This window comes from Bombina bombina, chromosome 2, assembly GCF_027579735.1.
Source record: "Bombina bombina isolate aBomBom1 chromosome 2, aBomBom1.pri, whole genome shotgun sequence".
Classification (NCBI taxonomy): Eukaryota; Metazoa; Chordata; class Amphibia; order Anura; family Bombinatoridae; genus Bombina; species Bombina bombina.
Genome location: NC_069500.1, coordinates 275,122,280 through 275,147,537, shown reverse-complemented (window position 1 = coordinate 275,147,537; position 25,258 = coordinate 275,122,280).

Sequence of the window (25,258 nt, the reverse complement as noted above, 5' to 3'; positions counted from 1 at the left end):
TTTTTAATGTAACCCAGGCCAGGTGTGAACTCTTGATTGTCAATGAGGGGTGTGAGTGGGGAGTATTGGGAGGAGAAAAATGTGTACTCTATCCGTGCTCTTTCCCAGACAGTAAAAGTTTAATTTATTAATTCATTAGAGGAAACATGTCATTAATTTGTATTTTTGACAGTCCAACATTGAGCACCCAGATGGTCTGATTTAGAAATATTATGTTCTATCTCAACCCAAATTTTGAATTCTTTATTATGGAACCAATCTACTATTCTCTGTAAGAATATTGCCACCCTATATTTTTGTAAGTCTGGTACTCCCAATCCTCCTAAATGTGTGGGAAGAGTCATTATTTTTTTGTTTATCCTTGCCTGTTTTTTGTCCCATATAAAATTGAATATTTGTCGTTGTAGCTGTGGTATGAATAAAGAAGTGATAGGTATGGCTAATGTTTGTAGTATGTATAATATCCTCAGTAACACATTCATCTTTATGCTATGTATTCTACCTAGCCAGGAGATCCCTCTAGATCTTCATCTGATAAATCTGCTATAATATTATTACTTAGGGTTAAATAATTGTATTTAAATAAATCTGTAGTGGATGTTGCTAAATATAATACATTGTATTGATTGTTCTGACCTAATTTGTGCTGCCAATGATTCTATAAAACAAGCGAACAATAAGGGGGAGAGGGGGCACCCTTGCCTAGTCCCATTTGTTATGCGAAATGAGTTGTATAGAGTTCTGTTAATCTTAATCCTTGCTGTTGGAAATGCGTATAATGAGAATATTTTTTCAATAAACCATTGGCTTAATCCGAGCTTCTGCAGCGAGCATTTTAAAATTGACCAGCATACTCGTTCAAATGCTTTTTCAGCATCTGTGGATATAAACACTAAAGGTGTATGTGTTGTTTTTGCATGAAGTAATAGTTGTATTGCTCTGACAGTGCTGTCCGTAGCTTCCCTAGATTTTATAAACCCCACTGGATCTTTGTTGATCAAGATTGGCATTATATCAGTTAAGCGATTGGCTAGTACTTTTGCAAAGATTTTAATATCTGTATTCAAGAGTGAAATTGGTCTATAATTTTTGACATGCATGGAAGATTTGCCTGGTTTGGGTAGGAGAGTTATGTGGGCCTCTAAGGAGTTAGTGGGAAATGGATTAGTATCCGAGATAGCATTAAATAGCGTACACAATAGAGGGGTGAGAATATCTTTGAATTTCTTATAGTAAGTGTTTCTGTAACTGTCAGGTCCTGGTGCTTTGTCCACTGGTAAGTCTTTAATGATTGAGTTTACTTCTGAGATCGTAATTGGTTTTGAAATATCTTCACTTTGTTGTTTATCCAATTTGGGCAGTACAATTGTCAGTATGTATATTTTCCTGTCTGATGTGTTATACCGTATTGGCGTCCTGAGTTAAACCTGAAGAAAAATTCTAAAGGGCCTCGTAATATTTATGAAATTATTCAGTAATATCTTGAGTATTATAATATGTTTGTGTGTTATCTTTAATTTTCAGGACATAAGATCTATATATTTTATGTCTTAGTTTTCTCACTAGTAGTTTATGGCATTTGTTGTCTTCATCATAATATCTCTGATTTAGTTTTAAAGATTCTCTTTTAGTCTCCCTATTTAAAAGAGTGGCTAAGGCTTGTTTTTGTGTTCCCAGTTCTTTAAGCAGTTCATCATTCATGCAGTCGGATTTATGTTTCATTTCTATATCAGCTATTTTATCCAATGTTAGTTGCAAGGTCTGTCGTTTTTTATTTAATATGTATGCTTTCATTTTCATAAGGTCTCCTCTAATTATCCCCTTATGTGCTTCCAATAACATTCTAGTATCTGCAACAGTTCCTTAATTTAGATAAAAATATTCTATGAGATTTTTTTCTAATGTTTGAAAGTGGATTGGGTCTTCTAATATGGAATTGTCTAACCGCCAGATATATTTTGTTAATGGCATATTTGGCCATTGGAGTACGCAATTAACTGCAGAGTGGTCTGACCATGTGCAAGGGTAAATATCTGATTTAGTAGCTAGTGACAAGCTGTGTACATCTAACATAATGTGGCCTATCCTAGAATAGCGTTTTTGGGGTGTGGAGTAGAACGTGTAATCTTTATTATTATCATTCAGTATTCTCCATGCGTCATGCAATAAAAATTAAAGCAAAAATGTTGAGGGAAAATGTACTGGGTCTATAAATCAGAATTTGCGGGGCTTAATTTTTTGTTCCTTGTATTAGCTTGTTCTTAAAGGGACAGTCTAGTATAAATTAAACTTTCATTATTCAGATAGGACTTTTAATTTTAATCAACATTCCAATTTACTTTTTTCATCAAATTTGCTTTTTTCTCTTGGTATTCTTAGTTTAAACTAAACATAGGTAGGCTCATATGCTAATTTCTAAGCCTTTGAGGGCTGCCTCTTATCACAGGCTTTTTAAATCTCTTTTCAACACTAAGAGACAGAAAGTACACGTGGGCCATATAAATAACACTGTGTACAGGCACAGAGAGTTATTTAAGATTTAGCACAACACAATGCTAAATGCAAGACAATAGATAATAAACAGTCACAGTCATGTGATCAGGGGGCTGGAAGAAGGTTCCTAGATACAAGGTAATCAGAGAGGTAAAAAGTATATCAATATAACTGTGTTGGTTATGCAAAACTGGGGAATGGGTAATAAAGGGATTATCTATCTTTTAAAACAATAACAATTCTATGGTAGACTGTCCCTTTAAATTCAAGAGTTGGGGCAGTTATATACACATTTATGTACAAGAAATGCAGAAAGAGTTTGCAAAATGAAAGAAAAGACTGCCTGACTGTAAAGAAATTTTACATCAAATCCATGATTAGAATTATGTAAACAAAATGAATATCTTAAAATTTGTCTTATAGAAAAAGACCACTTATACCAAATAACTTTATTGGAGACAACAAAATAGTCCGACTGGACTGGTACACACGCACACACACACACACTGTTAAAACTAGCTTAAACTCTGTAACTTGTAAACACCGTACTGGAATAAGGAATGTATATAAGTCAGAAAATGATTCTGATATTGTAACCATTAGGTAGCAAAAATGTGTACCCTTATCAAAAGGTATTGCCTATGGTTACAACTACAGGTTTGTAAAAAATGAAGCAATGAAAGTGTATACTTTACTTTGCTCCTGCTTGTATAGCAGATAGCGGATGTGAGCAGGTGAAACCAAAGTACCACTATGGAGTATATCACCCGATGAAATACTGTTACAAATTGCTCACATATACATATTGTGGCTCAGTTATACCTATGTCAGTTAACAAATTGATATTGTGAATATTTAATGTATCACCTCTAAATAAAATAAAAGAGTATCTTTGCCAGAAGTCGCAATTATCAAATATAGCTACAGATTTTACATATATCTTTGAGAGTCAAAATACTAGATTTTTATCTATATATAATATATTTCAAAGATTATAAGGAATTAAACTAAATCAGTATTATATTTGCCACTCTAATGCTTGCACCATACACGTTAGATAAACCACATATGTGAGGTAGCTCAGAGTAACTTTGTAAGTTATCACATACCTTATAACCCTTTTAGATATTATAACATTTATCCAAATATTGTTGTCATCAAATAATGACACAACAAAATTTAGATGAGTATATTTGTATCAAACGTTAAGCGGAATTATTAAAAAAACATAATACTAAACTCCAAAAAAAAAACTCTTCTATAGCAGAGGCTGATATTAACATTCGTCTTACTGATTGAAGAGGTTTTTTTTTTGGAGTTTAGCAGTGGCATCACTAGGGTTGGTGTCACCCGGTGCGGTAAGTTATGGTGTTACGCCCCCCCTCCCCCCAGAAAGCAGACACACACAAACACAAAAACACAGGCACACGTGCAAACACTCAGACACACTTAAAAACACACTCAGATGCACAGACAAACACTCGGAAACACATGCAGACACACATACAAAAACACTCAGACACACACACAAAAACACTCAGACACACACACAGAAACACTCACACATACAAAGCACTCAGACACACACACACACACACAAAAAACACTCAGACATACACAAAAAAACACTCAGACACACACACACAAAAGCACTCAGACACACACACACACATAAAAACTCAGACACACACACATACAAAATATGTAAACTGCACTACATTAATTATAAAGCTCATGCCTAGAGCTGCTCCCTGGCTCAGCAGAGCATCAAATGAAAGATAAACGGAGCACTCTAAAAATAAGTCACTAAAGAAAAGGTTTAGGTGCAAACTATGAAAACTCTTATGGCCAAGCACATCTGCTCTCTGCCCACCCCCAGACCTCCATCTGCCCTCCCCTCCTACCTCTTCAGTGTGCACTTAGTGTACCGTAACCATACCGGTCTGGTGGGCATCATACGTGGCTCCTTCACTTTAGAAACAGTGTCAGACAGTCATGCGGTCAGGTGCCAGGCATCCCCCTCATAATTTCCCAGTTCCGTTTAGAGAGACATCACAGCAGTGAATGACTCCACTGCTCCACACTTCACTGAGCAGTGAGCACAGATAGGCAGGCAGGTTTAGGCTAGCAGCGCAACTTCGCAAGCCCCACAGCATGCTCACAACATTCATAGTGAAATTGGGCAGGGGAAGAGCAAAGTACAAACAAGCAAAAGCAGTCGGGAAAACTATTTGTGGAAATTGCAGCGCTGGCTCAAGGGGCAAAAAAATGAAGTGTCTACAGATTCTCCAATCCCACTAATGTTCACAAATGCTGGCCCCTCTGATAAAAAAATATATGCATCTCTACATTATATTTCTTTGAATTTTAAATTTTTTTTTGGTGGTGTCACCCCCTGGAGGGTGTCACCTGGGTGCGGCCCGCACGCCCCGCACCGCCCTAGTGACACCACTGGATCAGTATAGTATTATGTTTTTTTAATAATTCCGCTTAACGTTTGATATAAATATACTCATTTAAATTTTGTTGTGTCATTATTTGATGACAATAGTATTTGGATAAATGTTATAATATCTAAAAGGGTTCTGGATTTTCAATGCAAGGAAGCCTTTTCAAAATGGCATCCCTTGCTTTCCAATTGGCTGATTTGATTTTTGAAATTCAAATCAGCCAATAGGATGAGAGCTACTGAAATTATATTGGCTGATTTGAATAGCCAATAGAATTTCATTAGCTCTCCTCCTATTGGCTGATTTGAATAGCCAATAGGATTTCAGTAGCTCTCATCCTATTGGCTGATTTGAATTTCAAAAATCAAATCAGTCAATAGGAATGCAAGGGATGCCATTTTGAAAAGGCTACCTTGCATTGAAGATTCAGTGTACGGCGGTGACCGTATGAAGAGGATGCTCTGCGCCAGATGTCTTCAACGATGGACCCGCTCCGCGCCACCGGGATGAAGATAGAAGATGCCACCTGGATGGATGAAGACCTCGCCACCTAAATGAAGACTTCTCGCCACCTGGATGAAGACTTCTCGCTGCCTGGATGTCCGAACTTCAGAAACTGTGAGTGGATCTTCGAGGATTAGTGTTGGGTTTTTTTTTAAATCTTTTTGGGTGTTTTTTTTTTTAGATTAGGGTTTGGGCTTTATGTAAAAGAGCTGAATGCCTTTTTCAGGGCAATGTAAAAGAGCTGAATGCCCTTTTAAGGGCAATGCCCATACAAATTACCTTTTTCAGGGCAAGTAGCTTAGGTTTTTTATTTTGGAGGGTTGGTTGGGTGGTGGGGTTTACTGTTGAGGGGTCTTTGTCTTTTTTTCCAGGTAAAAGAGCTGATTTCTTTAGGGCAATGCCCTACAAAAGGCCATTTTAAGGGCTATTGGTAGCTTATTGTAGGCAAGGTTTTTTTTTATTTTGGGGGGGCTAATTTATTTTTATAGGGCTATTAGATTAGGTATAATAGTTTTTATTTTTCATCATTTCGTTTGTTATTCTTCGTAATTTAGTGTTTGTCATTTTTCGTAATTTAGTATTTTTTATTTTTTGTAATTTTAGACTTTTAGTAGTGTTAGGTTTTTTTAATGTGTAATTTTAGTTTATTTAATTGGTAATTATTTTAATTTTAGTATAATAGTTATGTTAAGTTGATTGTTAGTTTAAACTTTTTTTAATTTCACAGGTAAGTTTTTATTTATTTTAAGACAGGGATATTGTAATTTTAATATAAAGTTAGGGGGTTGTTAGGTTTAGGGGTTAATAGTTTAATTTTGTTTTTTGCGATGTGGGGTGCTGGCGGTTTAGGGGTTAATAGGTTTATTTAGTGGCGGTGATGTGGGAGGTCAGTCGCGGAATAGGGGTTAATAACTTTATTATAGTGTCGGCAATGTTGGGGAGTGGCGGAATAGGGGTTAAAACCTTTATTATAGTGGTGGTTTTGTCGGGGAGCAGCAGAATAGGGGTTGATAACTTTATTATAGTGGCGAGGATGTGGGCGGGTGGTAGATTAGGGGTTAATAAGTTTTAAATAGTGTTTGCGATGCTGGAGGGTGGCGGAATAGGGGTTAATAGGTCATTTATGGGAGTTAGTGTACTTTGTAACAGTTTAGTTATGAGTTTTGAATGAATTTAGTTATGAATTTGAAACATTTTTGTGGTGCAAAACCCATAACTACTGCTTTCAGATAGCGGAATGGAAAGTGTCGGTATAGGCTGTAACTCTAGCATTTCATCCTCACCGCACTTGTAATACCGGCGCTATGGAAATCCCACGCAAAAACGTAAAAAATTTTTAGTGCGGGATTGACTAAATTGCTCGTGGTATATCTATACCAACAAGACTCGTAATGGCTGCATTACTGTTTTTACACTGAAATGGGCATTTTTTCAGCGTTAAAACCGTAACGCACAACTTGTAATCTAGCCGTATGTGAGACATCTTCAGTCACGGTTTGTGACATATCAACTTGTTCCAACATCTGAGAAGATAATTAGTGCCTAAGATAACTAGCAAATGCCTTTATTTTGTTTTTTCTGGACACGTCTATAAATGTATTTCTAACTGTAAACTGAAAAAATGACAGGAGGCATTCCTGGCATCATTTCATATCGCCCCAAGAAAGGGATTTTCATCTTTATAAATAAGACAGCTGGATATATCAGTAAATTTTAACAAATCCAACACCCAACTCATAAAAAAATATCCACAGAATGTCACAAATAACAGCAAAATAGATTCTGTTCTTTGTCAATGAAACAAATTCAAGATTTTATATGCAAAACCCGTTGGCTCATTTAGCTTTTTGACAGCACAGTAATAAACCCCTCGACAAAGTAATAAATATTTACTTGAGGAAACAAGGGCTTTGCTAGATGCAATTCTTCTTCATTTTACTATAACCACATTTTTACAAAAACAATTTTATTTTTGGCAGAGAATTACAGGTTTGACCAGAATATAACTAGTAATGTAGAATGAGCAAACCAGATAAAGTTTGTATTGCTCTTGTCACAAAAAGCTATTTTTCACATATTTCCTCCAAATATTGTCCATTTTTCATGTCCTCTCCAAAAAGGGGAAAAATCCCAGAGCATAGAGAGTAAAGAAAAGGTGTGGTAGTCAGAGACACAGAGATTTAGAAGGAATTAGGTTTACATTACTAGCGTTAAAATGGAGCCAAAAATTGTATTAAATTGAGTTGGTGTAAACTGCTTAAACCTCCTTTTTACTACAAGTTTACATACGTCCTGAAGCATGAGAATTTGGTGAGGTGTTAACCACTACCTTTCTCCCATTTTTATTTTATATACACCAACGTGGTTATTTTAAAGATACATAAAACCCAAATATATCTAAAGAATGAAGCAAATTAAATAATAGAAGTAAATTGGAATGTTGTTTTAAATTGTATTCCATTCTGAACCATGAAAGAAACATTTTGGGTTTCATGTCCCTTTAATAAGAATAAAAAGTGCTGAGTATGTTGCTTAGCGACCCAGAGGTCAAGCTTACATACGCCTAGATTTAGAGTTATGCGTTAGAAGGGGTGCGTTAGCTACGCGTGTTTTTTTTCCCCCCAATCTTTTAAACAACACTGGTATTTAGAGTTGTCTGAAGGGCTGCGTTAGGCTCCAAAAAGGGAGCGTAGAGCATAATTTTCCACCACTACAACTCTCAATACCAGCTTTGCTTACGGACGTGGCCAGCTTCAAAAACTTGCTCGTGCACGATATCCCCTTAGGAAATAATGGGGCAGTTTGAGCTGAAAAAAAACCTAACACCTACAAAAAAGCAGCGTTCAGCTCCTAACGCAGCCCCATTGTTTCCTATGGGGAAACACTTCCTAAGTCTGCACCTAACACCCTAACATGAACCCCGAGTCTAAACAACCTTAACCTTACACTTTTTAACCCCTAATCTGCCGCCTCCGCTATCGCTGACCCCTGCATATTATTATTAACCCCTAATCTGCCGCTCCGTACACCGCCGCCACCTAAATTATACCTATGTACCCCTAATCTGTTGCCCCTAACACTGCCGACCCCTATATTATATTTATTAACCCCTAATCTGCCCCCCCCCAACGTCGCCGCTACCTTACCTACACTTATTAACCCCTAATCTGCCGACCGGACCTCGCCGCCACTATAATAAATGTATTAACCCCTAAACTGCCGCACTCCCGCCTCAAAAACCCTATAATAAATAGTATTAACCCCTAATCTGCCCTCCCTAACATCGCCAACCCCTAACTTTAAGTATTAACCCCTAATCTGCGACCGGACCTCGTCGCTACTATAATAAATGTATTAACCCCTAAAGCTAAGTCTAACCCTAACCCTAACACCCCCCTAAATTAAATTTAATTTAAATCTAACAAAATAAAATAAATCTTATTAAATAAATGAATCCTATTTAAAGCTAAATACTTACCTGTAAAATAAACCCTAATATAGCTACAATATAGGTATTTATAGTTGTCTGAGGGGCTGCGTTAGGCTAAAAAAATGGAGCGTTGAGCCTAATTTAGCTCCACTTCAACCCTCAATACCAGCGTTGCCTACAGTAGCGGTAAGCAGCTAAAACGTGCTCGTGCACGATATCCCCATAGGAAACAATGGGGCAGTTTGGGCTGAAAAAAAGCAGCGTTCAGCTCCTAACGCAGCCCCATTGTTTCCTATGGGGAAACACTCTCTAAGTCTGCACCTAACACTATAACATGAACCCCAAGTCTAAACACCCCTAACTTTACACTTATTAACCCCTAATCTGCCGCCCCCACTATCGCTGACACCTGCATTATACTATTAACCCTTAATCTGCCACTCCGGACACCGCCGCAACCTACATTAGCCCTATGAACCCCTAATCTGCTGCCCCTAACACCGCCGACCCCTATATTATAATTATTAACCCCTAATCTGTCCCCCCCCAACGTCACCGCCACTTTACCTACACTTATTAACCCCTAATCTGCCGACCGGACATCGCCGCCACTATAATAAATGTATTAACCCCTAAACTGCCGCACTCCCGCCTCGAAAACACTATAATAAATAGTATTAACCCCTAATCTGCCCTCCCTAACATCGTCGCCACCTACCTACAATTATTAACCCCTTATCTCCCGCCCGCAACGTTGCTGCTACTATAATAAAGTTATTAACCCCTAAACCTAACTCTAACCCTAACCCTAACACCCCCCTAACATAAATATAATTTAAATGAAACAAAATAATATTCCTAAAATTAAATAAAATAATCCTATTTAAAACTAAATACTTACCTATAAAATAAACCCTAATATAGCTACAATATAACTAATAATTTCATTGTAGCTATTTTAGGATTTATATTTATTTTACAGGGAACTTTGTATTTATTTTAACTAGGTACAATAGCTATTAAATAGTTAATAACTATTTAATAGATACCTAGTTAAAATAAATACAAAATTACCTGTAAAATAAATCCTAACCTTGTGGGCGGGAGATTAGGGGTAATTATTGTAGGTAGGTGGCGGCGATGTTAGGGAGGGCAGATTAGGGGTTAATCAAATTTATTATAGTGTTTGCGAGGCGGGAGTGCGGCGGTTTAGGGGTTAATACATTTATTATAGTGGCGGCGAGGTCTGGTCAGCAGATTAGGGGTTAATAAGTGTAGTTAGGTGGCGGCGACGTTGGGGGGGCAGATTAGGGGTTAATAAATATAATATAGGGGTTGGCTATGTTAGGGGCAGCAGATTAGGGGTTTATAGGTATAATGTAGGTGGCAGCGGTGACCGGTCGGCAGATTAGGGGTTAAAATATTTTATTATAGTGGCGGCGATGTGGGGGGCCTCGGTTTAGGGGTTTCGTGCGTAGCAGAGCAGCTACCTCGCTGCGATCTATTGAAAGTCATCCCTCGAGCCAAGCTTTTGTCTTCCGGACATACCTCCGTCCTTCGGGCCGCGCGGCGGGGGGGGCACCGACGCCCTCCCCCGGCGGCGGAGGAGGGGGGGACGGACGGGCCACGCGGGGCGTCCCGCTGCCCTACCCCCTTCCTCTCCCTCGCTCCGTCCGGGACAGGGGGCAAGTTTTTTTCGGGACCGGCGAGCCTCTCTTTACTCTTTGTCCATTCCTCCCCGCCGCCCGGGGGCAAGTTCCGGAAGGGCCAGGGTCGGGTCGACCGAGCGTCGTTCTCCCGGGTTCCCCGGGGCAAGTTTCGGCAGGGCCCGCGGCGCGGGCGTCAAAGTCCAATCCCTGAGCCGACAGAGGAAGGGGGCGCTGCCGGAGGGGGGGGGGCTTAATCCTCGGAGGGGGCTTAATCCTCAGGCGGGGGCTTAATACTCGGGCGGGGGCTTAATCCTCCGGGGGTGGGTCGCCTCGATTCGGCGGCCGGGCGGGAGTTCCAGGAAATCGGGCGGAATGCCAGGCTTAGCACGGTCCCCCACGGGGGGCTCTGGTCCCACAGCCCCCGCGCGGGCTCACGTCTCGGAGACCCCGACGGGGAGCCAGGCGCGGAGAGAGGGGGTCCGAGGGATCGTCCGCCAGCCCAGGGCAGAAGAAGCCGCGAGTCACGGCAAGCGACGAGGAGACTGCGAGAGCAAAGTCAAGGGGAGAGCGCCTCTCGGGTCACGACGAGGCAGCCTAGTCAAAGGATCGGAGGCACACGGCCACTAGGGGGCGACACTCCCGGGGCGGGCTTTCCCCTCAGCCTCCAGACGGCCAGAAGTCTTCATCTGATCATCTGATCCGGGCAGAAGAGGACCTTCAGACGGCCAGAAGTCTTCATCCAGGCGGCATCTTCTATCTTCATCTATCCGGCGGGGAGCGGCTCCATCTTGAAGACATTCGACGCGTAGCATCCATCCAGACCGACGACTACCCGATGAATGAATATTCCTTTAAATGACGTCATCCAAGATGGCGTCCCTTGAATTCCGATTGGCTGATAGAATTCTATCAGCCAATCGGAATTAAGGTAGGAAAAATCCTATTGGCTGATGCAATCAGCCAAAAGGATTGAAGTTCAATCCTATTGGCTGATCCAATCAGCCAATAGGATTGAGCTTGCATTCTATTGGCTGATTGGAACAGCCAATAGAATGCAAGCTCAATCCTATTGGCTGATTGCAAAAAGTATAATGTAGGTGGCGGCGGTGTAGGGGGTCAGATTAGGGGTGTTTAGACTCGGGGTACATGTTAGGGTGTTAGGTGTAGACATTTCCCATAGGAATCAATGGGATATCGGGCAGCAGCGAACATGAACTTTCGCTGCTGTCAGACTCCCATTGATTCCTATGGCATCCGCCACCTCCAGGGTGGCGGGTTGAAAACCAGGTACGCTGGGCCGGAATAGTGCCGAGCGTACCTGCTAGTTTTTTGATAACTAGCAAAAGTAGTCAGATAGTGCCGAACTTGCGTTCAGAACATCTGTAGTGACATAACCATCGATCTGTGTCGGACTGAGTCCGGCGGATCGTATGTTACGTCACTATATTCTACTTTTGCCGGTCTGTAGGGTTTGATAACTATTGCGAATCAGGCTCGCCACAAATACGCTGTGGAATTCCAGTGTATTTGCGGTTGAGAGCTTGATAAATATAGGCCTATGTCTGCTATGCCACCTTCTAATAAACGTAAAAGGTCTTTTAAAACATCTCATAAAACTGATTAAATTTGTGATGACCGACAACATACTGAAATATCCTCCTCTGAAAAGGATCTCGTGCTTTAGAACAGTGATTTGCAAGCTTATTTTTTGCCGTGGCACACTTTTTTACATTAAAAAATTCTGTGGCACACCACCATCCCAAAATTTTACAAAATCACACATTGTAGCCTAATACAGGATATATATACAGTGTGTGTGTGTATATATATATATATATATATATATACACACTGTACTGTGCTGTCATGCCATGCCTCCTACAAACTATACATGACATATTGACATTCATTCACAAACAATCGTAATGATTGTCTGTGAATGAATGTCAATGCCATGGTTGTAAATGATGCCTGATGACCCTGTCACATACCTCCCAATATTTCAAAATTCGAAAGAGGGACACCCCTGCACTGTTGTCAGTCTGCCGCGGCACACCTGAGGATCTCTCACGGCACACTAGTGTGCCACGGCACACTGGCTGAAAAACACTGCTTTAGAAGATCCTACTTCAGACATTGAAATTGATAAATCTTCTAATCTTTTTAAGATTGAATATATTCGGTCTTTGTTGAAAGAAGTATTGGTTACTTTGGGAATTGAGAAGTCTGATCCTCTTGATAACAAAACCAGTAAACGTTTAAATTCTGATTTTAAACCTTCTGTGATTACTCCTGAGGTTTTTCCTGTTCCAGATGCGGATTCTGATGTGATTGCTAAGGAATGGTCTAAGCCTTGTGCTTCTTTTAGTCTTTCTTCTAGGTTTAAGAAATTATATCCTTTACAAGTGGCTAATTTGGAGTTTTGGGAAAAAGTCCCTAAGGTTAATGGGGCTATTTCTACTCTTGCCAAACATACTACTATTCCTATGGAAGATAGTACTTCTTTTAAGGATCCTTTAGATAGGAAGATTGAATCTTATCTAAGGAAAGCTTATTTACATTCTGGCTATATTCTCAGGCCTGCCATTTCTATGGCTGATGTTGCGACTGCATAAACTTTAGGGCTGGATAGCTTAACACATCAGGAAACAGATCCTGATTTGTCTAGCATTGTTCGTTTGTTTAAACATGCTAATCAGTTTATCTGTGATGCTATTTTTGATATCATCAAGATTAATGTTAAATCTATGTCTTTAGCTATTCTGGCTAGAAGAGCTTTATGGCTCAAATCATGGAATGTGGACATGGTATCTAACTCTAGATTACTATCTCTATCTTTCCAGGGTAATAATTTATTTGGTTTTCAGTTGGACTCTATTATTTCCACTATCACTGGGGGGAAGGGAGTTTTCTTGCCCCAAGATAAAAAGTCTAAGGGTAAATCTAAAGCTTCTAATCGGGTTCGTTCCTTTTGTCAGAATAGAGAACAGAAAACCACTCCTTCCACTAAGGACTCTGGCTCCAATTGGAAGTCATCTTCAAGTTGGAATAAATCCAAGCCTTATAACAAGCCAAAACCAGCCCCCAAGACTGCATGAAGGTGCAGCCCTCAATCCAGTTCAACTGGTGGGGGGGCAGATTGAAATTATTTCAAAGCATTTGGGCAGATTCTGTTCAGAATCAGTGGATTCAGAGCATTGTTTCTCAAGGGTATCAAATAGGATTCAGAATAAGACCTCCTGTGAAAAGATTATTTCTCTCTCATTTTCCAACAAATCCTGTGAAAGTTCAGACTTTTCAGAAGTGTGTTATCTGGAGCTTTCAGGGGTGATTACACTAGTTCCGCTTCAGGAACAGGGTCTGAGTTTTTATTCAAATCTATTCACTATCCCAAATAAAGAAAATTCATTCAGACCAGTTTTGGATCTGAAGTTTTTTAATCATTTTGTAAGGGTCCCAACTTTCAAGATGGTGACTATAAGGACTATTCTGCATTTTGTTCAGCAAGGTCATTACATGTCCGCAATAGACTTACAGGACGCTTATCTTCACATTCCGATTCCTCAAGATCACTATCGGTTTCTGAGATTCTCTTTTCTAGACAAGCATTACCAATCTGTTGCTCTTAAATATGGCCTAGCGACAGCTCCAAGAATCTTTTCAAAGGTTCTCGCTGCCCTTCTATCTGTTCTCAGAGAGCAGGGTATTGCAGTGTTTCATTATTTGGATGATATCTTGGTACTGGCTAAATCTTTTCATTTAGCAGAATCTCACACGAATCAACTTGTGTTGTTTCTTCAAAGACATGGTTGGAGGATCAATTTACCAAAGAGTTCCTTGATTTCTTAGAAAGCGTCACCTTTTTAGGTTTCCTGATAGATTCAGTGTCCATGACCCTGTCTTTAACAGACAAGTGACGAATGATATTGGTTACAGCCTGTCAAAACCTTCAGTCTTGATCATTCCCTTCAGTGGCTATGTGCATGGAAGTTTTAGGTCTCATGACTGGAGCATAGGACGCAATCCCATTTGCTCATTTTCATATAAGACCTCTGCAGCTTTGCATGTTGAATCAATGGTGCAGGGATTATACTCGGATATCACAATTGATATTCTTAAATCCCAGCATTCTACTCTCTCTGACATGGTGGTTAGACCATCATCAGAATATTCAAGGGGCCTCTTTTGTTCGTCCTTCCTGGCCTGTAGTCTCAACAAATGCAAGTCTTTCAGGTTGGGGAGTGGCCTGAGGGTCTCTGACAGCACAAGGGGTTTGGAATCCTCTAGAGGCGAGGTTACCAATCAATATCTTAGAACTCCGTGCTATTTTCAGGGCTAATCAGGTTTGGCCTCTATTGAAGAGAGAACTTTTCATTCGCTTTCAGACAGATAATATTACAACTGTGGCATATGTCAATCATCAGGGAGGAACTTGCAGTCCTTTAGCAATGAAAGAAGTAACACAGATACTTTCTTGGGTGGAATCCAACTCTTGTCTAATTTCTTCGGTTCATATCCCAGGTGTAGACAATTGGGAAGCGGATTATCTCAGCCGGGGAAGTGGTCTCTCCATCCAGATGTGTTTTTTCAGATTGTACAGATGTGAGGTCTTCAAGAAATAGATCTGATGGCTTCCCATATAAACAGGAAACTTGCCAGATACCTTTCCAGGTCCAGGGATTCTCAGGCAGAGATGGTAGATGCGTTAGCAGTTCCTTGGTCTTACCAACTTGCTTATATTTTTCCACCTCTAGTTTTTCTTCCAAGGGTGATCTCCAAGATCATAATGGAACAATTGCATGTGTTTCTGATAGCACCAGCATGGCCTCACAGGTTTTGGTATGCGGATCTTATCCGGATGTCCAGTTGCCAACCTTGGTCTCTTCCTTTAGGGCCAGACCTTCTGTCTCAAGGGCCGTTTTTCCATCAGGATCTCAAATCTCTAAATTTGAAGGTATGGAAATTAAACGTTTAGTGCTTAGTCATAGAGGTTTTTCTGACTCAGTGATCAATACTATGTTGCAGGCTTGTAAGTCTGTTTCAAGGAAGATTTATTATCGGGTTTTGGAAAATCTATATTTCATTGTGTTCTCATAAATTCTCTTGCATTAATTTAGAATTCCTAGAATGTTACAGTTTCTTCAGGACAGTTTGGATAAAGGTTTGTCTGCAAGTACTTTGAAGGGACAAATCTCTGCTCTTTCTGTTTTATTTCATAGAAAGATTTTTAAACTTCCTGATTTGTTCAGGCTTTGGTCCGTATCAAGCCTGTTATTAAATCTATTTCTCCTCCTTGGAGTCTTAATTTGGTTTTGAAGGGTTTGCAGGCTCCTCCTTTTGAGCCTATGTATTCTTTGGATATTAAATTACCTTCTTGGAAAGTAGTTCCTTTTGGCTATCTCTTCTGCTAGAAGAGTTTCTGAATTGTCTGCTCTCTCTTGTTAGTCTCCTTTTCTGATATTCCATCAAGATAAAGTTGTTTTGCGGACTTTGTTTAAATTTCTTCCTAAGGTTGTGAATTCTAACAACATTATTAGGGAAATTGTTGTTCCTTCCTTGTGTCTGAATCCTAAGAATTTGCTTGAAAACTTGTTACACTCTTTGGATGTGGTAAGGGCTTTGAAATACTATGTTGAGGCTACTATTTTTTGTCTTTTCTGGTTCTAGGAAAGGTCAGAAAGCCTCTGCCATTTCTTTGGCATCTTGGTTAAAGCTTTTGATTCACAAGGCTTATTTGGAGGCGGGACAGTCTCCACCTCAGAGAATTACAGCTCATTTTACTAGATCAGTTGCCACTTCTTGGGCTTATAAGAATAAAGCTTCAGTTGATAAGATTTGCAAAGCAGCAACTTGGTCTTCTTTGCATACATTTACTAAATTTCACCATTTCGATGTATTTGCTTCTTCAGAAGCAGTCTTTGGTAGAAAAGTTCTTCAGAAAGCTGTTTCAGTTTGATTCTTCTGTTTATAAGAATAACTTTTTTTTTGGATTTAATTTCTCAGCAGAAATAGCTGTGCTTATTTTATCCCTCTCTCTCTAGTGACTCTTCTGTGGACTTCTACATCTTGGGTATTTTATCCCATACATCACTAGCTCATGGACTCTTGACATTTACATGAAAGAAAACATAATTTATGTAAGAACTTACCTGATAAATTCATTTATTTTATAATGGCAAGAGTCCATGAGGCCCACCCTGTTTTTGGTGGTTATATTTTTTGTATAAAAGCACAATATTATTTTCCAGTATGCTTTGTTACTCCTTTTTACAGGAGTGTATTTATAGGCATTTTGAGGTTTGAGAAACTTTGCCCCTCCTGGTAGGAATGTATATCCCATACGTCACTAGCTCATGGACTCTTGCCATTATGAAAGAAATTAATTTATCAGGTAAGTTCTTACCTAAATTATGTTTTTTATTTTTAATGGGCAGCAAAAGAGCTGAATACCCTTTTCAGGGCAATGTGTAGATCAGGTTTTACTTTATTTTTATTTTGTGGGTTTGGGGGTTTGTATACTGTTAGGGGGTGTTTGTTTTTCTTTTGTAGAAAAAGAGCTGATTTTTTTTAGGGCAATGCCCTACAAAAGGCCCTTTTGAGGGCCTACAATGCTTTAGTATAGTGCTCTACCCCTATTTTCTCCCAGTGTATGTCGAGGAAGAGGTATGAAATGATTCTACATTTCATGCACTTCAGTGACAACAGCCTGTGCCCCCCTAGAGAGCATCCCCAGTTTGACAGGCTGTATAAAATATGCCCCATGATTACCCACTTTACTGCCAGGTTTGCAGAGGCTTATACACTTGGAAGGAATATATGCATGGATGAATCCCTGATAAAGTATAAGGGAAGGCTGGGATTCAAGCAGTATATTCCTTCCAAGCGCTCCAGGTATGGGGTAAAGGTGTATAAGCTCTGTGAGAGGGAGACTGGATATGCTCAGGCTTCCAGGTGTATGAGGGAAAGGATAGTCACATTGACCCTCCAGGTTTCCCAGAACATATGGAAACCACTGGCAAGATTGTCTGGGACCTGATATTACCCCTTATGAACAAAGGGTACCACTTGTGTTCAAGCTACTGTATTGCTTTGATACAGTAGCTTGCGGTACAATTAAAAAGAACCTTGCAGGTTTCCCAGGACAAGTAGCACACACCCGGCTACGAAGTGGGGAGATCTCAGCTCTGTGCCAAGAGGAGCTGTTGGCAGTTAACTACAGAGTCAAGGAGGATGTATACCTTCTTCCCACCGTCCACACAGAGAGGACTGTGGAGGTCTCTGTACGTGGCAGAGCTGAGAGCATAATAAAGTCACCAAGACTTATAACCAGCATATGGGTGGAGTTGATCTGGCAGATCAGATGCTGCAGCCCTACCTAATTATGCAGAAGACAAGGGCCTGGTACAGAGAGGTTGCAAATTTACTTCATGCAGATTGCAACCCACAACGCTTATTTGTTGTTCAAAAAAGCAAACCCCGGAATGAAACTGACTTTTTTACATTTTTAGCTCCAGATCATTTTGGGGATTTTGTACCAAGATGCGCCTGCTCCCCGGGCAGTGATGGGAGAGAGTTGGGGCTACTCATTTTATTTTTAATATCCCCCCTACTGCCACAAAGCAGAAACCTAAAAAAAAAATGCAGAGTCTGTACCAAGAGGGGGCAGAGAAAGGACACCACATTTTACTGTCCTGATTGCCCTGGATAGCCTGGACTCTGTCCATTTTTATTTATTTTTTTTTAATTTAAAAAATAAAAAATTGGTTATGTTCACTGTTAGGGTTTTTTTGTGTGTGTTTTTTTTTTACTTATACTGTGCCAGATTTTTTTATTTCACTACTCTATTTTTTATAAGCTCTAAAATTGGTGCTGTATTTTACCAAAACCCCTGTCAAACCTATGCATGGGGGGCATAGGTGTACTCAGGAGGTCTTGCAGAAAACAACCTGGAGTGTTTTTTGCAATAACTTACAACAGGCTCTCCTAAATCATAGTCAAAAATCAATTGGCTAGATTACGAGTTGTGCGTTAGGGTAAAAAAGCAGCGTTAAGAGGTCCTAACGTTGCTTTTTTACGCCCGCTTGTATTACGAGTCTTGAAGGTTTAGGGGCACCGCACACTTCTTTGGCCTTACAGCAAAACGACTTACGTAAACGTCGTAAAGTCTTTTTTCTATGGGACTTCCATAGCACAGGTATTATGAGTCTGTCCTGGGAGGCCAAAAAGTGAGCGGTACACTATACGCTGTCAAGATCCCTAACGCATTTAAAAGTCAGTAGTTATGCGTTTTACACTACAACGCTGTAACATAAAACTCATAAATAAAGTGCTAAAAAGTACCCTAACACCCATAAACTACCTATTAACCCCTAAACCGAGGCCCTCCCGCATCGCAAATACTAAAATAAAAATTTTAACCCCTAATCTGCTGACCCCAACATCGCCGACACCTACATTATATTTATTAACCCCTAATCTTCCGCCCCCAATGTCACTGCCACCTACCTACACTTATTAACCCCTAATCCGCCACCCCCAACGTCGCAGCCACTATATTAAAGTTATTAACCCCTAAACCTAAGTCTAACCCTAACCCTAACACTCCCTAACTTAAATATAATTTGAATAAATCTAAATAAATATTCCTATCATTAACTAAATTATTCCTATTTAAAACTAAATACTTACCTATAAAATAAACCCTAAGGCCTAGATTTGGAGTTTTGTCGGTAACGACCCGAAAAACTAACGCCGGCTTTTTTCTGGCCGCACCATAAAAATAACTCTGGTATCGAGAGTCCACATAAAGGCTGCGTTAGGCTCCAAAAAAGGAGCGTAGAGCATTTTTAACGCAGCTTCAACTCTGGATACCAGAGTTGCTTACGGACGCGGCCAGCCTCAAAAACGTGCTCATGCACGATTCCCCCATAGGAAACAATGGGGCTGTTTGAGCTGAAAAAAAACCAAACACCTGCAAAAAAGCCGCGTTCAGCTCCTAACGCAGCCCCATTGTTTGCTATGCGGTAACCCTTCCTACGTCTGCACTTAACACTCTAACATGTACCCCGAGTCTAAACACCCCTAACCTTACACTTATTAACCCCTAATATGCCGCCCCCGCTATCGCTGACCCCTGCATATTATTATTAACCCCTAATCTGCCACTCCGTAAACCGCCGCTACTTACATTATCCCTATGTACCCCTAATCTGCTGCCCCTAACACCGCCGACCCCTATATTATATTTATTAACCCCTAATCTGCCCCCCACAACGTCGCCTCCACCTGCCTACACTTATTAACCCCTAATCTGCCGACCAGACCTGAGCGCTACTATAATAAAGTTATTAACCCCTAACCCGCCTCACTAACCCTATCATAAATAGTATTAACCCCTAATCTGCCCTCCCTAACATCGCCGACACCTAACTTCAATTATTAACCCCTAATCTGCCGACCGAATCTCGCCGCTATTCTAATAAATGTATTAACCCCTAAAGCTAAGTCTAACCCTAATACTAACACCCCCCTAAGTTAAATATAATTTAAATCTAACGAAATTAATTAACTCTTATTAAATAAATTATTCCTATTTAAAGCTAAATACTTACCTGTAAAATAAATCCTAATATAGCTACAATATAAATTATAATTATATTATAGCTATTTTAGGATTTATATTTATTTTACAGGTAACTTTGTATTTATTTTAACCAGGTACAATAGCTATTAAATAGTTAAGAACTATTTAATAGCTAAAATAGTTAAAATAATTACAAATTTACCTGTAAAAGAAATCCTAACCTAAGTTACAAATAAACCTAACACTAGACTATCAATAAATTAATTAAATAAACTACCTACAATTACCTACAATTAACCTAACACTACACTATCAATAAATTAATTAAATGCAATTGCTAAAAATAAATACAATTAAATAAACTAGCTAAAGTACAAAAAATAAAAAAGAACTAAGTTACAAAAAATAAAAAAATATTTACAAACATAAGAAAAATATTACAACAATTTTAAACTAATTACACCTACTCTAAGCCCCCTAATAAAATAACAAAGCCCCCCAAAATAAAAAAATGCCCTACCCTATTCTAAATTACTAAAGTTCAAAGCTCTTTTACCTTACCAGCCCTGAACAGGGCCCTTTGCGGGGCATGCCCCAAGAAATTCAGCTCTTTTGCCTGTAAAAAAAACCATACAATACCCCCCCCAACATTACAACCCACCACCCACATACCCCTAATCTAACCCAAACCCCCCTTAAATAAACCTAACACTAAGCCCCTGAAGATCATCCTACCTTGTCTTCACCATACCAGGTTCACCGATCGGTCCAGAAGAGCTCCTCCGATGTCCTGATCCAAGCCCAAGCGGGGGGCTGAAGAGGTCCATGATCTGGCTGAAGTCTTCATCCAAGCGGGCCAGAAGAGGTCTTCCATCCGATTGAAGTCTTCATCCAAGCGGCATCCATCCGGAGCGAAGTCCTATCCTATCAGCCAATCGGAAATTCGAGGGACGCCATCTTGGATGACGTCATTTAAAGGAACCGTCATTCGTCGTTCAGTCGTCGGCCAGGATGGATGTTCCGCGGTGGAGGTCTTCAGGATGCTGCCACTTCGCTCCGGATGGATGCCGCTTGGATGAAGACTTCAATCGGATGGAAGACCTCTTCTGGCCCGCTTGGATGAAGACTTCAGCCGGATCATGGACCTCTTCACCTGGTATGGTGAAGACAAGGTAGGATGATCTTCAGGGGCCTAGTGTTAGGTTTATTTAAGGGGGGTTTGGGTTAGATTAGGGGTATGTGGGTGGTGGGTTGTAATGTTGGGGGGGGTATTGTATGTTTTTTTTTACAGGCAAAAGAGCTGAATTTCTTGGGGCATGCCCCACAAAGGGCCCTGTTCAGGGCTGGTAAGGTAAAAGAGCTTTGAACTTTAGTAATTTAGAATAGGGTAGGGCATTTTTTTATTTTGGGGGGCTTTGTTATTTTATTAGGGGGCTTAGAGTAGGTGTAATTAGTTTAAAATTGTTGTAATATTTTTCTTATTTTTGTAAATATTTTTGTATTTTTTGTAACTTAGTTCTTTTTTATTTTTTGTACTTTAGCTAATTTATTTAATTGTATTTATTTTTAGCAATTGTATTTAATTAATTTATTGATAGTGTAGTGTTAGGTTAATTGTACGTAATTGTAGGTAGTTTATTTAATTAATTTATTGATAGTCTAGTGTTAGGTTTATTTGTAACTTAGGTTAGGATTTATTTTACAGGTAAATTTGTAATTATTTTAACTATTTTAGCTATTAAATAGTTCTTAACTATTTAATAGCTATTGTACCTGGTTAAAATAAATACAAAGTTACCTGTAAAATAAATATAAATCCTAAAATAGCTCTAATATAATTATAATTTATATTGTAGCTATATTAGGATTTATTTTACAGGTAAGTATTTAGCTTTAAATAGGAATAATTTATATAATAAGAGTTAATTAATTTCATTAGATTTAAATTATATTTAACTTAGGGGGGTGTTAGTGTTAGGGTTAGACTTAGCTTTAGGGGTTAATACATTTATTAGAATAGCGGCGAGATTCGGTCGGCAGATTAGGGGTTAATAATTGAAGTTAGGTGTCGGCGATGTTAGGGAGGGCAGATTAGGGGTTAATACTATTTATGATAGGGTTAGTGAGGCGGATTAGGGGTTAATAACTTTATTATAGTAGCGCTCAGGTCCGGTCGGCAGATTAGGGGTTAATAAGTGTAGGCAGGTGGAGGCGACGTTGTGGGGGGCAGATTAGGGGTTAATAAATATAATATAGGGGTCGGCGGTGTTAGGGGCAGCAGATTAGGGGTACATAAGGATAACGTAGGTGGTGGCGCTTTGCGGTCGGCAGATTAGGGGTTAATAAGTGTAGGCAGGTGGAGGCGACGTTGAGGGGGGCAGATTAGGGGTTAATAAATATAATACAGGGGTCGGCGTTTTTAGGGGCAGCAGATTAGGGGTACATAAGGATAACGTAGGTGGCGGTCGGCAGATTAGGGGTTAAAAAATTTTTTTAGAGTGTCGGCGATGTGGGGGGACCTCGGTTTAGGGGTACATAGGTAGTTTATGGGTGTTAGTGTACTTTAGAGCACAGTAGTTAAGAGCTTTATAAACCGGCGTTAGCCCAGAAAGCTCTTAACTACTGACTTTTTTCCTGCGGCTGGAGTTTTATCGTTAGATGTCTAACGCTCACTTCAGAAACGACTCTAAATACCGGAGTTAGAAAAATCTCATTGAAAAGATAGGATACGCAATTGACGTAAGGGGATCTGCGGTATGGAAAAGTCGCGGCTGAAAAGTGAGCGTTAGACCCTATTTTGAGTGACTCCAAATACCCGCGGTAGCCTAAAACCAGCGTTAGGAGCCTCTAACGCTGGTTTTCACGGCTAACGCCAAACTCTAAATCTAGGCCCAAGATAGCTACAATATAACTAATAGTTACATTGTAGCTAGCTTAGGGTTTATTTTTATTTTACAGGCAAGTTTGTATTTATTTTAGCTAGGTAGAATAGTTATTAAATAGTTATTAAATATTTAATAACTACCTAGCTAAAATAAATACAAATTTACCTGTAAAATAAAACCTAACCTAAGTTACACTAACACCTAACACTACACTATAATTAAATAAATTAACTAAATTAAATGCAATTACCTAAATTAAATTAGCTAAAGTACAAAAAAAACAAAAACTAAATTACAGAAAATAATAAACAAATTACAGAAATTTAAACTAATTACACCTAATCTAATAGCCCTTTTAAAATAAAAAAGCCCCCCCAAAATAAAAAAACCCTAGCCTAAACTAAACTACCAATAGCCCTTAAAAGGGGCTTTTGCGGGGCATTTCCCCAAAGTAATCAGCTCTTTTACCTGTAAAAAAAAATGCAAACAACCCCCCAACAGTAAAACCCACCACCCACACAACCAACCCCCCCAAATAAAATACTATCAAAAAAAACCTAAGCTTCCCATTGCCCTGAAAAGGGCATTTGGATGGGCATTGCCCTTAAAAGGGCAGTTAGCTCTTTTGCCGCTCAAACCCTAATCTAAAAAATAAAACCCACCCAATACACCCTTAAAAAAAACCTTACACTAACCCCTTGAAGATCAACTTATCGGAAGACGTCTTCATCCAAGCCAGGCGAAGTGGTCCTCCAGATGAGCAGAAGTCTTCATCCAAGCCAGGCAGAAGTGGTCCTCCAGACTGGTAGAAGTCTTCATCCAAGCTGGGCAGAAGTGGTCCTCCAGATGGGCAGAAGCCTTCATCCAGACGGCATCTTCTATCTTCATCCATCCAGCGCGGAGCAGGTCCATCTTCAAGACATCCGACCCGGAGCATCCTCTTCTGGCGACAACTAAAACAGAATGAAGATACCTTTAAGTGACATCATCCAAGATGGCGTCCCTTAGATTCCGATTAGACTTTTTCTCAGCCGGCTCTCCCTGTTGATTCGTATGGGGAAATCGTGCACGAGCACGTATGGCCAGCTCACCGCTGACTTAAGCAGCGCTGGTATTGGAGTGCGGTAATGAGCAAAATTTTGCTCAACGCTCACTTCTTGTCTTTTAACAATGGGTTTCTGAAAACTCATAATACCAGCGCTGCAGGTAAGTGAGTGGTGAGAGAAAACTGCTCGTTAGCACCGCATAGCCTCTAACGCAAAACTTGTAATCTAGGTGAATGTTTGTTTAAAAATAAAAATTGAATAATTACCACCATACACTTTCTCCAATTTTTTTGGCTTAAAAGGGTTGCATCAAAGGCATCAAAGCACACCATATACAATACCTTGGGGTGTCAACATTTCAATATATATATATATATATACACATTCATGGTAATAAATAAAACTGGGGTATGCGATAGGCCCCAAACTAAAGATAGGCCTATCAGAAGAAATACTCTCACTTTTAACTAAAATTACAAGTAAAAAAATTGTAACAAAATCCTGGCAAATCTATGCATGGGAGGCATAGGTGTACTCAGGAGGTCTTGCAGAAAACAACTTGGAGTGTTTTTTGCAATAACTTACAAAAGGCTCTCATAAATCATATTAAAGGTAAGTGAGCGGTGAGAGAAAACTGCTCCTTAGCACCGCATTGCCTCTAACGCAAAACTCGTAATCTAGGTGAATGTTTGTTTAAAAATAAAAATTGAATAATTACCATCATACACTTTCTCCAATTTTTTTGGCTCAAAACGATTTTTACACAAAGGCATCAAAGCACACCATACACAATACTTTATAGTGTCAACATTTCAAATAAATACACTTTCATGGCAATAAATAAAACTGGGGTATGCGATAGGCCCCAAACTAAAGATAGGCCTACCAGAAGAAATACTCTCACTTTTAACTTAAATTACAAGTCAAAAAAATGTAACAGAACCTTCCCAAAATCCTGGCAAACCTATGAATGGGGGGCATAGGTGTACTCAGGAGGTCTTGCAGAAAACAACCTGGAGTGTTTTTTTGCAATAACTTACAACAGGCTCTCCTAAATCATAGCCAAAAAGCAATGTGTGTGTAAAAAAAAAAGATAGCATACACTGTCAGCATTTATCATTGCACCAGTAGTTCTTGTGAACTGCTGGTGCAACGCTGCCCCCTGCAGATTCACGGCCAATTGGCTGCTAGCAGGGGGTGTCAATCAACCCGATCGTA